This window comes from Poecilia formosa, unplaced genomic scaffold (assembly GCF_000485575.1).
Source record: "Poecilia formosa unplaced genomic scaffold, Poecilia_formosa-5.1.2 Scaffold1, whole genome shotgun sequence".
Lineage (NCBI taxonomy): Eukaryota > Metazoa > Chordata > Actinopteri > Cyprinodontiformes > Poeciliidae > Poecilia > Poecilia formosa.
This window is the reverse complement of record NW_006799940.1, coordinates 3,703,985-3,718,721: the sequence shown is the minus strand read 5'-3', so window position 1 is coordinate 3,718,721 and position 14,737 is coordinate 3,703,985. Positions and strand designations below refer to the sequence as shown.

General features: G+C 37.6%; 1 long non-coding RNA gene across 1 annotated transcript; it reads right to left on the bottom strand.

Moving 5' to 3' along the window:
- Window positions 1-7,134: 7,134 nt before the first annotated feature.
- On the bottom strand, window positions 7,135-10,077 carry LOC103133814 (uncharacterized). The gene is made up of 4 exons (XR_475781.2): window positions 9,789-10,077; window positions 8,613-8,749; window positions 7,961-8,123; window positions 7,135-7,220 (listed from the first exon to the last, which is right to left on the bottom strand). It is a non-coding gene; the product is annotated as an uncharacterized LOC103133814 (long non-coding RNA).
- Window positions 10,078-14,737: the final 4,660 nt, after the last annotated feature.

Below are 14,737 nucleotides of genomic sequence, written 5' to 3'. Positions count from 1 at the left end.
GTTTTTCAGCAACTCACTACTTGATGAGAAGAGCTGTGTGTGTTACATGTACATGTTTTTGTTTTCTTTTGAGCATAATAAAATATTATTTAATTTAAAATGACAACTGTACTTGAGTGTTGAATACTGAAGTATTAGAATATATGGGTTTTGATTTGTATGAATTCATCAGCGAGGTTGGCAACTCAACATTGGACTATATATTACTTTCCATGAACCAGCACAAAAAAACCAAAACAGGAGTGTTTACTTCATAATAGTTACACTAAAAACCTTCTAAAACATATTTGAAACTGCAATATCCTGAGATATTATAATAATAAGGTATACAAAACAGGATTTTTCTCGTGTAGAAATGTAAAAAGAACTATGAATGCAAAGAAGAAAAAAAATAAATCTGATAGAAATAAACAGAGAAATGCTTTAGTAAAGCTGCAGTAAGCACCTGATTTAAAGGAGCCAACACTTTCACCACATCTCAGGTGTTCAAGCAGTTTGTCCCAAAGCTGAAGAGCAAAGATACCTATCAGATTGAAGAGCTGTCTGATGACCAAAGGGTTCTACATACCATCAATTGCATTTTACATTGTTTTTACAAACAGAGCCAATGCATGGATTTAAGGGCTGATGTAATGTGATCCATACTCTCTGGCAACAGCATTTTGGATGAGCAGCAGCTGCCTGATAGATTTTCTGACCTGTAAGTACAAAAGTATGAGGCAAATCCATTCTGTTCTTCAAAACACCTTCGCTAATCTGATATTTGAATCTGTATGCCACTACCGCTTCCATCATGGCTAACATTTTAGCCACAGTGAAAGGTTATGCAACCAAAGAAAAGATGATTCAGAGTTTATTCGTCCCTGTTATGATACGCATTATGCAACTGTCATGCTGTGCCTTAATTGTTGTAGGAGTTTCCAGTTTCATATTCAGCAAAAAGTGCCCAAATCCTGCACTGAGATCATGAAGACAATCACTGTCTCCTTTGACCTCTGGCTGACAGTTTTCCACATCATCTGTACCTGCGCATCGCTGGTTGTTCTGATTTATATAACAGATAAACTTGCACTTAAAATTGTGGCCTAATGAAACTTTAAATGCTTTCTAGTCACAATTGTAATATTATGAGAGATTTCTGAGGCTTAAGTGCTTCAGTGGGTTTTTGTTGGGGTTTGCTTCGGGTCTCTCATGCACTGCTGCTCTGATGTTAAGGATTTCATGTGAGAAAAAAAAAAAAAAAAACTCCCAGAACAGACATCCTAGACTTAACCAGGCAATGCTTAGGTGAGAATGAATAAGATCAGAGCACACACTAGCAAGCGGTGATCAGGTTTGACACTTAAAGCTGATGAAACGAGCGCCGTGTCATGCATTTTTATTACATCCTTCCTCCTGTTTGCTCTCTTCAAGGACTTCGGTAGAGAGTTAAGATTCAGCACTGAGAGGAATGTAAGGCCAATGCAGGACAGCCAAAAACAGCAGTGCATTGAAAGGAAATACTCACCCCAAAAAGAAAGTAAGTTTAAAACATAAACATTCTTACAAAAGAAAAAAAAAATAAACATTCCGAGAGGAGCAGCAAGATGTTTCGTGTCAGTAATTTTTGCTATGCATATATTAGAAAAACATTCCATTTAAGTTTTTACATCAAGGGCAACACTATTTTTCTGACTGGTAATGAAAATGAAACATTTTTGCCTTCCCTAATGTTTTGCTTCTGTGAGCGCTCTCATTTTTAAAAATTCAAAAGAGGTTACACGTTTGTAAAAATAGAAAAGTTTTTAAAAAAAGATATGCGATTCTGTCAGAGAATTGAATATGTGGAAGATGGAGGAGAAACAGGTAAAAGTCTGTAGAGATTTAAATTTGTCCTGAAGACAAATATTCTTCATCTCAACTCTGCAAAATACAAAAGTGTTTTTTCATCCCTTCATTCTTTATAAAACTTTTTTTTATTATCTTAAATTGGGTACATTTACTAACTGGGGAAAACGGTCTCATTTTAAAAAACCCAGCAATTCCAAGGATTTTTTTTTTTCATTATGATGTACCTTTTTAAATAGGTCAGAATGTTTAAGCATCTAAATAACGGACGACAATCTATATTTGTTGGGTATTTTTCTCGAACCTATATAAAAGACCACAGACAACGTATATGAATTTTATAGACAAAGCTTTTGCAAAAGGAGAACTCTCCATCAACAACCTCATCAGCCGTTCACAGAGAATTCTGATCTCCTTCCACGCGAGCCCCTGTTTTATTGTCAAGCAGAACAGCCAAAAGGGGCAGTCAGGAAGAACAACAAAGGTCGTAAAACTTCTAACCTAAACAAACCAGCCAGGTGTGATATCTGATCTACGGTCTGAGCCCAGTTCAGCTCTAGGTCAAACTAACACAAGAAGAATTTAAGGTCTGGGAAACACAGAGTTAACTGTTTCACATGAAGATGAAACAGACAGTTGCGACCTCCAGGTCAGTTTATACACACATAAGGAAGAGAACACTTTAAACAGAAAATCACAATAATACTGATTAACATTAGACTGAATATGAACTAAAGTGATAACAAAATGATAATACCAAAAATCTCTATCAATATTTGTGATTGAATATCTAAAAATAGATGGCTTAGTTAAGTCATGTTTTCCATCACAAAGTAGTCAACTATATTTTGAACCAAAATGTAAACCTACTCATTGATGAACGTCAATTTACATTCAATTTGCATCTTATAGTGGAACTTTATATATTTTTACATTTAGAAAAGATGGGGAAGTTTCATTATTGTTCTTTTTTTAACTTTAATTATTAGGTCTTTTTTTTTTTTTTTTTACCCAAATAATACAAATACTTTGTTCTATCTGTGGCAGCTTCAGTGATCATGTGGAGTTTTATTTTTGTTTGCTTGTTTCAATCCCAGATGCATTCAGCTGTCAAGCCGCTGCACCATAGAGTTCGCGGTGGAACAATAAGAACCTGCAACGACCACTCCTCTAGGACACTATCAGACCAAACTGTAGGAAACAACGCGAAGAATCCACGGCTCGGTGCGTTTCGGAACATAAACGACATCTGACAGGCCGCAGTTCTTTATGCTCCAATGACCAAGCATTACAAAATGAGCGGAGGAAAAGGAAATCAGTCTGCAGTGATGCTTCTGCTTGTGATGTGTGAACACCACAGAGGGTTAATGACCTGCTGTCTGCTCTCCAGCTGAGACACAATGAGCCTTCTCAGCGGTGACTGATGTGAAGACGTAACCTCAGGCCAAATCGATGATGACTAAACGTTTTTCAGTTTAATTGGACAATAGAGGGAGGATATAAAACCCTCTGTTCTGCGCAAGGCAATACATCACACTCAAATAGTCATTTCTAACAGCTCTATATTAGCAGAAGGAGAATAATCTTCTCTTCTCTTGTCAAAGTGGAAAACATCTGCGACTCTGACTAACCAGCACTCTGTCAAAGCAAGCCATTGATTTTATGAGAAAAGAGTGTTTAAACCCCCAGCATTTTATGAATTGTAGCCATTTATAAGAACATTATAGATTTCTGTGTCAGTCCCCTCAATAGACTTGATTCAAGCGCCCTTATTCCACCCTTCTGTTCTTTCTTTGCTTCACTATTCACTTAATTTTCCTCTAAGATTGACAACTTGTTGAATTAACAGTTTTCCCTCCACCTAATAATCTCTAGATGAGTCCCTTTCAGGGTTAGCAGAGCATACACACAGTAATAATGAACGTAGGGAGGTTGACGGTGGCTCCCAACTGTGGAGTTTCCTCCACCTTTGACTGTCAAGTGTTCAATTCCACTCACTTCTTAGTTTTATTGCACAAGCCAACTTAAATTTTGACAGGAAGGTGAAAGTTCAACTTTTTCTACCAGGTCTTTTATCTTGGGAGTGGAGAATCCCATTAATGGCCCTTTCCTCTCTTGGCTGGTAATCGCATGGAGAGGAAATGTCTTTTTAAGTATTGGAAGCCATTTGTTCTAAATAAAGCAGCAGGAAGTTGTGTATTACTAGCTGACATGTCATAATTGATGTTTAAAGTTTGCTTTTTAGTAAGACATGCGTTGTTTGATGCTTAAAAGTCGGTAATTTATTTTCTCTTTTGAGGTGACGGCAAAGAAACTAATTGTCACTTCAAACTGAAGGTGTCAACCATCAAACATGTCTAATTGCTAACTGTTTGCTGTTATTCGTGTGCATGTTTTTCTCTCTTTCAAACCAATCCCAGCAAGTAGAAGAAGAGGTGAGATATTTAAGGTCCTTTTATTGACCACCTTTATCAACCCAGGGTGACGGTGCGGCTGTTGTTTACTTATTTTGGTCACTGGTGAGACGCAAGATGCACCCTGGAGAAATTCCCACTCTTAGAGGGCAGCACAGGGGATGCAACCATGCATGCATGCACTCAAGCATTTTAGAGACATACATGTTTTTGAGCTTTAGGGGGAAGCTAGAGAGAACACATACAAGCACATGGGTGTCAAACTCAGGCTTGCAGGTCAAATCTGGCTCAGAATAATTACATTTGGCCTACAACATAAATCCAAATGTGGACCACTAACACTACAAACCCCAGAACACTTTGCTGATGCCACCTGTGGCCTGCTCTGTTAACGTTCAGGCAGAAGAAGAGATGCCATGTGACTTGGACTTGTGAGAATGAGAGATCATGACAGTGCAAGAAACTTTTCTTACTGGACTTTCCTTGCAAAAATTATCATCATTATCATTAACAGCAATGTAAAAAAAAAAAAAAACAGTCTCTAATTTGCAGAATTGTACCATATAAATACGGTACAATTTTGGCAACTATACTTGCTGGTATTTTATTGTAAATTAGAGGCATTTTTACAGTGTGATAAAAAAAAAAGATTACCATTGGAATTCAACCTAGAAGATAAGAAATAGTGAGAAAGCAAAAATAAATAACACAGATGTGCCTTTTATTTATTATATAATAAAAGGGTAATTTTATTTATGTTGTATTAAACACATATATTAGCATATATATGTGCTAATAATATTAAGCTTTGCTTGTTTTTTTAGGTTTATACAATTTTCTCAAACATAATTTTTAATTTTGCCCTTCTGCGTATGCGAGTTTGACACCCCTGCTTTAAAGAATCCTCCGCAGGGGTGGTTCTAACAGGATTGGTGCCCTGGGGAAACCAACCCCCAACAAATTAAAATGCATAAAATTATCAGAACTTGTTTTCCCCCAGTAGTAAACAGGCAGCCTGGTCTTCCAGTACTCAGCAGCAAGCAAGGAAAACATATCCCACTGCATATGCATACAGGTAAGAGCAAACTTGTTTAGGACACAACTGACAGATAGTTCTTGGTCACCCTCCCATCTCTGCCGCCCTGGGAAATTGCCCATGTGGCCCATATCAAGAACAGCCGCTGGTACAAGTTTACCCATATGGGGCCTACCTTCGTGAAAGAATATTGTGTTCTTTTTCCTAACAAAAGAGACTAAATAAATAAAAATAAACAGCAAGCATTGTCAAAGTAAATGGCAAATGAATCAACTGGTCACTCTGGTTTGACATACTAAACTCTCCATGTTTAAATAAGCTGTAATAAGTGTTTGAAATTCTGTTGAAAGATAATGGCAGCCAGCAACAAGGCTGCTGTTTGAGGTCTCCTCCATTGTGAAGGTCTAACTTTAGGGTTGTTGCATAACTGTGACCTCTGGCTTTGCTGCTGCTGACTCTGGTACAGTCATCCCTCCCCACCCACCCAAACCACACCATCTTCTATGTAATCATTCTGCTTGTGTGGATTCAAATGTGACCCCAGCTTTGTGGCTAAGCAAGACGTCGGCTGGCACTCGCCGGGATATTCCTCTGATCACGGCTGATTATGCTGTCAGCAGAGACGGGAACAACAGGAGCACAGAATGATCTCAGAGGCACATATTACTAATTTTACAACTTTCTTGGTTAAAAGTACATGTCTGGGTTATGAACTCTGGTCTGGGACTAAAATAGCGCTGATGCTCTATGAGGGAGTTGTACGTCAACGTAGCCACAAGGTCAGAGTCGGCATGCATAATTTTGGCTTAATGTTAATGTTGATGTCACATGTGAAAAGATACATTGTTCCAGGATTTGCCACAAGGAGAATTAGTTAAAAAATACTTTTAAGACACAAATCTGGTGCCACCCACGCAAAAGCAGCGACATCCGGTGATTTTCAGGGTGAGGCACTGACTCCTCTGTGATCGGATGAACAAATATATAAAATCCAAAACGGAATCTTATATTTCAATTTTGACCTTTATTTAGAAAATTGTTTTAAAAGTTTTTCTTTATGCCTTAATAAAGTTCGTACTCATCATCTATACAGTTGCAAGAAAGAAACTTTGCATAATGTGAAATAAGAATCTTTTATTAATTTTGGGCAAGCTTTCCGTTTTTAATTAAAACTGAAAATCACTGATGATATTAGCTTTATTATTATATTATTGTACATACTGTGCATATCCTTCTTACTGTTGCAAAACTTCGTTGTTTGGCTTTATTTCTAGAAGTCGGACTGCTTCAATGGAAATGATCATCAAGGAGGAGATTAATTATGAACATTCTATTACGACTGTAATTTTTGTATTTATCTGATTGTTTTCAGCCTATTCAATGAGTAGAAAAGCCTCTGTTGCCCGTTATACCTATGGGGATCAGCTCAGCACTGCCCCCTATCGGTGCAATGTGGTACTTTATACTAAAAGGACATAATTTTGTCTTCTGACGTTTCTGCAAAAACCTGCACCTAACTTTATGGTTTTATGTCAAATAAATACAAGAAGGAGTAGTATTAGTAGTAGTAGTACTAGTGATGTAAAAGGTGACATTCTTATTTTTTGTAACATGCAGGTTCATGTGAGTTCAGCTAATCAAAGTATCGGGTGTTGCGTCATCAGCAGGTCTGTGTGAAGCTTGGTCTGACTAATGGTGCTGTTGCCCAGGTTGATTTGATTGAACAACACAGCAGAGAGAGAATCAAAGGAAATATTTACAGCCACAGCACATCAAAAACAACACATGCAGCTGCTACGTCAGCACTCAGGAAAGAGGGAAAAGGCAACAAAGCATCAAAGTGGACATCATACCTGCAGCCAGCCCCTCTGAAGCTTCTTCTAGGAGTGACGTAACTCTGTTCTTTCTGATTTTCTTGAAATGGAGAGTCTGCGACATATATCCTGTGGCATTCAGACAAACTGTCTGAGCCCAAAAATGCAGAAAACTCAACAGTATTTGTAAGAATATTATCCATACACTTTTAAAGCTGCTGTGCGTAACTATTATAAAAAAAGAATTTTTTGGGGGGGATTTTTTTTTTTTTACATATTTGTTAAAACTGTCACAATATGGTGACAGTATAATATGACACAGATTATATATGGAAAAAAATCAAGCTCCTTTACCTCCTCCCTGAACTACTATTGCCATCTGGAGAAATGGCAAAAACAAACAATCAGAGCCAGGAGGAAGGCGTTAGAGCTGTCAATCATCCTCGGGTACGCCCTGCTCAATGTGGTGATGGCAGAGAAACAACTTACCATTGCAGGAAAACAGTTTATCCACATCTTTGTTGGCCATGCTAACTACACTTAGCATTCACAACAGGCTCTAAAGTTGTATGAGTGAGGGGGGTAGGAGCGGTGTACACAGGCATGATTTACAGCGCTGGCTATGATTGGTTGTTTCCAGTTAGCACTGAGATTAGTGCTTGATTTTTTTCAAAGATTATCTGTCTCATACCAGACTAGCATGACACAGAGACAGTTTCAACAAATATGTACCTTTATATGTAAAAGTTGCATACTGCAGCTTTAAGGTGTGTGTGAAAGCCTAAAATCAACAGCATCATGTCACAATCATATTTTTTTTGTCTGGGGAAGAAAGACTTGGAAATGTTCCTGACTTCAACATGAATTACCTTCAAATTTCCAGTTGTGCCTCTCTGTCACTTGTGATTAGGTGTCCCTCCAGAAGAATTGCAGGAAAATTTGCCTGGCCCTCTGTACTCTGCACAGCCCAGCCACCCTGGTGCAGAAGCTCCTTGACGGTTAGATAATCAGCCCAGATATGAGCTGATGTGTCTGTGAATTCGCAGGCACAGCTTGCTGAAAATGAGATCTCGACAGTGAATGATGAGCTGACTATAAATATCTTTCATCTGTACATGATCAAAAACCTTGTAATCCTGTAGTACATTGATAATATTATTGTTCTATGACAAAATTGAGCTAAAAATCAAACATCAAAACAAACCAGGGCTTATTCTGTTTGTCTGCTGCTCTCGGGATGGCTGGATTAAATAATGACCTTATTTAATCTTGGACGCCTGCTGAATGTTTTATTACTCTGAAGAGGTTGAAATAGGTAAAATAAATTCAATATATAATATCTGAGAGAATTTACAAATTAATGTTTTCATTTTCAGGCATGGTTCAGTTGATTTGTAAAACTGTAAAACTTTGAATATTTGAAATGATGAATACAAAATTTGAGTACCTAAAAATATAAAATCCAATATTAATATCCTGTGTTATAAGTTTTCACACAGTGAGGTAGAAGGTTCTCCTTACTCTTAGGGTCACTCCAGGGATAAAAAGCGCTCAGGTTCTTTCCTCTGAGATGCTGAGCACCACTGGACTGCGATTGCATAACCATGGACATCCCTCAGCGACTGATGCATAATCACGACCAATGTCCCGCTGTGCTGCTGATACAGTAGTTAGAGAGGAGACGAAGAGTCAGGGATGACAGCAGGTCACAGGTCAGCGTTTTTTTCCATCACATGGCTTTCCATTTTAAAAACCACAGCAGTTTAGCAGTAAAACAAAAAAATCTGCTTAATTAAGCAAAATAAGACTATACACAATGGTTTTAAGTTCTAGATTTTTGAGGTTTCTTTTCACTTAGATAAATTAGGCAATGCAGCTTATCCTTGCTGGTCCAGAAAGCAGCAGCAAAATCCTAACCAGGATTTGGTTTTTGAAGTTTCACTTCAGGCAGCTTAGTGACTTCCCTCAATCAAACAAAGGGGACATCCCGGCTGCATTACAGTGTCCAAATATGGTTGTTTCTAACCTCTTGTGCAATCCCAATTTAGTCATGGGTGGAAAAAACAAACAAAAAAAAAAACATACTCAATCAAGATCTTTTCGGATCTTCCAGAAACACACAGAGCACGATTATTTCGGTCTAGAATTATGGCAAAATTGCAACTCTTGTTTCTTACCATTATTCTTGAAATTCTGTTAAATTGTTTCATTATCTTGGCCAATATAAATAGTCCATAGAAGAAAAACAAATACTGAATGAACAACTCATCCTGGAAAGTCTGCCCACATGACGCCGGCTCCATCCCCATGCGGAAGTAGAGCAAACCTCAGACAAACAAACAGTGGCCATAATGGCAGAGGTAGTGAAACTCAATACATCTGACTCATTTTTACATTATCAGCCAATACTGAGGTAAAGACGACAGCCAAGAAAATTATCCGAGTCCTACATCAGGTCTATAAGGTTATTTGCGGGTACAACGGAGAAATCAACTTAAAGCCCAAGTCTTTCGCAGTCAGAGGAAGAATGAGGGGCACAGAGTCTCTTTGGATGAGTGTGAAAGCTGTGTAGGACGCTACCATTGGAATTTACACAACAACAAAAAAAATCAAGAGTAACTACATTTACTTATTGATCTTTGATTTGACTGTCATACAGTGTCATTGTGACAACAAATGATGTTTGTAACCAGTTACCTTGACACAGACGAGCAGGTGGTAGTTGTGTTCACAGTTTCATTCAACTGGATAGGAGGTGGGCTGAAGGCTTTGATCCATTTCTTGCTTTATTCTTCTACACTCTCTTTGGGTTTTGAAAATGTAATAAATTGTATTCTGCCCTCTAAGCGCTCTGGATAACAGTTGTAGGAGTTACACGTTACCCACTGACATAGTTGGACCATGATTTCCTTTTATTTTCCCGAAAATCTCTATGACCGCAGCGGGTTAGCCATAGCGTTAGCAATAATGAACGGGAGTGTTTACGGAAATTAGGGGCGTGTACTTCGGGACAAATTGCGACCGCTGATTGGTCAGTTGCTGACAAACACCCTAGAATGATTGGCAGGTGGCGTCATGTCAATTCAGATCAGCAAATCCACATAAAAGTGGACTACAACACAGTCCTTGTAGGGACTGTGTGACAGCTACACTTTTCTTTTTCCATACACTTAGAAACTTGTCAATCAGATGACAGGAATCCTAAACTAGCTTTTTTTGTTGAAAGCTAGTTTCAACAAAAAACGAGGCAGGATTTTAAAGGTAAGCACATATGATTGTTAATTTCTTATTGCAATAAGAGCAGATTTATCATATGTGATTATTGTGCAATATGCAAATAAATTAAGAGCTTGTTTTGTTTGGGCGCCCAAATGCGGTCCAATATGTACTGATTGCAAACATTTTCATACATATTCTCTTTAGGGGACAGGAACCAGTTCATGCCTGCTATAATTTTTTTAATAAAAAAAGAAAAAAAAGGAAATTATTGTTTTTCTATTGACCTAATAATTGCCTACTTTCATGTGTTTCATTATTAGACAAAGAATATTAAGTAATCTAATCTGTCAATGGTAATACTTTACCTTCTTATTTTGCCAATGTGATAGAGACCTGTTTCCTCTGCTTCACCATTTCAACTGCACCAAGTTTTAGATGAGTCCCAATTATTCCTCTGTCTTGCTCTTTCTCCTTCTCTTTCTCTTTCCAGTTAATGTTCTTTCCACTTGATCATATTCATTTCCAGGTAGGGAAAAAGTTTATAGGAACATATCTGTCCGTGTTGAAACAACTCTTACTGCTGTTTTCTGCAGTGACGTTTGGCATCATTGTTGCAACGTCCTGTACAATGTCAGATGTGCAGCAAAGAGTCTCCTATTTACAGTCCATTCTTACAGGGGAGCTTTGTTTGAAAGACATGAATGTATTCCAGAGCATGCAGTGTTGATCTTTTCCTCCAGCTCTGCAGTGCACAAAGATTAATTTAAAGTTTGGCCACACTAGGGGGAACAATGATGTTTCATACTCTTACAATCACTCCCTGACAATGATTGTATCCCTTATTCTTGAAAAACGGAGCTAGATCAACGACCATTACTCCGCCATTGGAGCAAATAATAACTTTACTTCGCAGATATCCACACTCTTCATACAGCATTGACTTTAATTTTAATTTACCTTTCTCTTCTCCTGTAACAATTTACTTTTCCTCATTGCCTTTCAGTTGGATGATTCTCCACAACCGCTTAATCTGCAATGCAAATGGATAATTAATTAGATTTCCCTCAATCAGCGTGGCTCCAGCTGTCTTGTGACCTTTGTTTGAAAAGAAAATGCATTATAATACTAAAATATCACTTCTGCAAAGGTACAGTACCTTATTAAATCAATGTGAAAGCATACCGTGTAATTAGGAGTCTAAGGCCACAGAGACGAGGGAATGCTATTAAACTGAAAATCAATCAATCATTACAGCACCTTTCAGCAACAAGGCATTTCACACTGTCAAAAAACCTTAGTTACAATGTAAAAATGAATCTCTCTGCAAAAACCAAAATTGTCGATGACCCTGTGTGGCAGTATCTTCAGTATGGCAATGCATAGAAGTGACAATACAGATAAGCCCCAAATTATTCATACTTCTAATGGATTGCATTAGGACACATGTGAGTAGGACCAAATCATCTAATGAGGACAATAAACTCCTGTTAAAACAGCCTGCGGCGCAAGATACGAGTTTGGACGTTCAGTTTTCTTTTTAGGGTCATCTTCCTGTGTTCTTCCTCTCTTTGTGTGTTGGGATGCCTACTTGACCCCTGACTGTCCTTTGAGACAACTGACTCATCTATCCAGAGCCGTTTAAGTTCCCCTGTCTGCTCACTCTTACAAAATCATATTTCTTTTTCATCTGGATGAAAACATGAGCCTTAAAATATTGCCTAGGAAAAAAAAAGTTCCTACCTGAGAAGTTTAATGAACCGATTTAACACTCTTTTTTTTGTTTCCCGCTATCTTTTTCACCTCCATTTCAGTTTCCCCTACATGCTCTTTCAACCTGTACCCAAATCACTGGACTTACCTCTCATTTTCTTATTTTAAATGCTTCATCTAAGCTCTTCGGTCTCCGAGGTTCTGCCTTTGGATCCACTAAACCACAAGACTTCCCCAGAAAGATTAGGAATATATGCAAATAGAGTTAAAATGCTAAAAATGTCCCAGTGATGTCAACAGCCGCTTCACTGTGAAATCCTCTGAGGGTTTTTCTTTTCTTTTTTTCTTTTTTTTTTGTGTGTACATCTCAGAAAATTTAGATAACATCAGAATTTCCTGGACTAATGCATGTGAATTAATAAGACGATCAACCTCAAGAGGATTTGTCAGAAAGTACTTGAAATGTTATTGTACAACTGCAATAGATTGTCCCATTGGGAGGATTATGGAGTAAAAACGACAAAATATAGTGCTGCTCAGTCCGTTTTTCTCTTTGCACTGCAAGAACAGTATGATATAACTATATGTAAACCTAAATTTAGAGCACAAACAAATTTTATTGAGATTTCTTTCGACCTGGTACTTTAAAAAAAATGACACAAATTACTCAGAGCAGGAGGATAACAGCATAAATAAGTAATAGTCAGCAGGAGGTTTTTAGGCAGTAAACAGGAAGGTAGATAGATTTCTCAAGATGTGTTTTCTTTTTCAGTCTGACCTGACCATGTGACATATCAGCGGCTTTAAATCAGACTGTCTGACCACTTTACCCTTCTCAAGACCTCACGCCACCAAGGGCCGGCTGTCAATCAAACACATTCAGACAGTTGAACATGAAACTCTAATGCTGCTGGGGACTCGTGGATTTTGCATGACAGCTCCAGATGTTTTAGCTCCTCAGGGATGTGCCTGTTTAATTTTAATATGTCTCAAAATTCAACAACAAAGTCATTTGAGAGACCGCGGATCTTAAGGAGAAACAGACTCCGCTCTGCGGCCCATCTCATGTCAATATGTAAGATGAGTTTAAGCTGAACTTTACCCCTGGAGGCTGAACAACAGTCTATCAGATCAGGTGTAGGTGTCAAGTGTTGCCTCCAAACCTTCGCAGACGTTTGTTAGGAATGACATTTCAACTTACAAACTAATTCTGGCAAAGTACTACATAGCATTTGTGAGACTTTGCTTATCTTTAAGGTATACACCTGCAACCCCTTTTAGATTTTTTTTGTAGCACAAATGCTACCATTTTAATCTTAGGATGAAATGTCAACATGAGGAAAGTACCAAGATTATTAGTCAGCTTAGTAAAAGGTTTTGAATATTTTCCAATCTCAATCAAAGATTGAGTTTTTTCATCATTTTTTCCCTTCCTTGCTATTTTGCCTCCAACATCCCTGTGAGCAAACCATTTCATTTATATCTCTTAATAGTTAAGCATTTCTAAAAAGAAAGAAACATCCACAGAGATTATTTTCAAAAGACTTTATATTTATTAATTGTGGTTCTAATTCTTGTGAAGACTCTTTTGGAATATGATTTATGCAATCTTTGATCCAGTGACCTTCTGCTCAAATACATTATTTATTGGAGTCAGATAACCACATTATATCAAGTAGACCATGAAACTCACTTTACCCATTATCTGTTTACATGTAATGCTTCGTCGTAGCCGTGGTAACAGATTTTCCAAAACGTTTTTCAATGGACTTGAAGTGAGATTGAAATTTGCTGCTTGTTGGCTACTTTTTTGCCTTGTGCTTTATGCATTATGAGTGGCATCATACTGAAACAAACAGAACAAAACATTTTTGTTGTTATATTTATATAATAAACGTAGATAGTACTGACGTTATTTTGACTTTTAGTCATTGATTTTTGTTTTTAATCTCAACATGTGTGTCATTTGTCATCCACAAGGGGGCACTCTCTACATACAACATTGTTTCCGATGTCGCCATGTGCAGTGCCTTGCTGCACAACTATAAAAGGAGATAGATATGTGTGGAGAAAACCTTCGCTCACTAAAAACATATAAAGGCTAGATTCAACTTTACCTGTGAGAATGCAGATAATGACCAGGTGTTTTCAAATAGCATTTTTTCTGGATTGATTAAAAAATATTTGGACACCAGAACAGAGGATATATTTGACATAAACTCTAGAATTTATGTCAATTGTGAAGCATGGAGTTGGAAATGTCATGGTTTGGGGATGCAGGTTTACTGCTGCAGAACCTGCTCAGCTCACCATTTACTGTTTATTGGAAAGTGAGAATAACAAAGAAATAACAATGTAACACAACAATGACCCAGATATATAAAGGTCTGGTTGAGAATTAAGAGAAATCAAGAAACTGCAACTAAAGTCTTGGGTGTTGTCAAAGTCCAGCCCTCAGTCTAATTGAGATGTGTGGTAACTCAAAACCAGCTCTAGATGCAAGAAATGCCTCAAATATCTCACAGCTGAAAGTGAGCAGTGAGATCAAGTTTCCTGAGACAGAAAATAGTATACAACTACAAGGAGCTGATTTATTTCAGTTAAATGGGATAGGGTGTCCTAATTTCTTTTCTACAAAAACATTTTTTATATCTTTTGTTTAACGTGTAAAATCTGGTTGATTTTGCTGTTAAAGAACAATTCAATTCCTTTCTTTT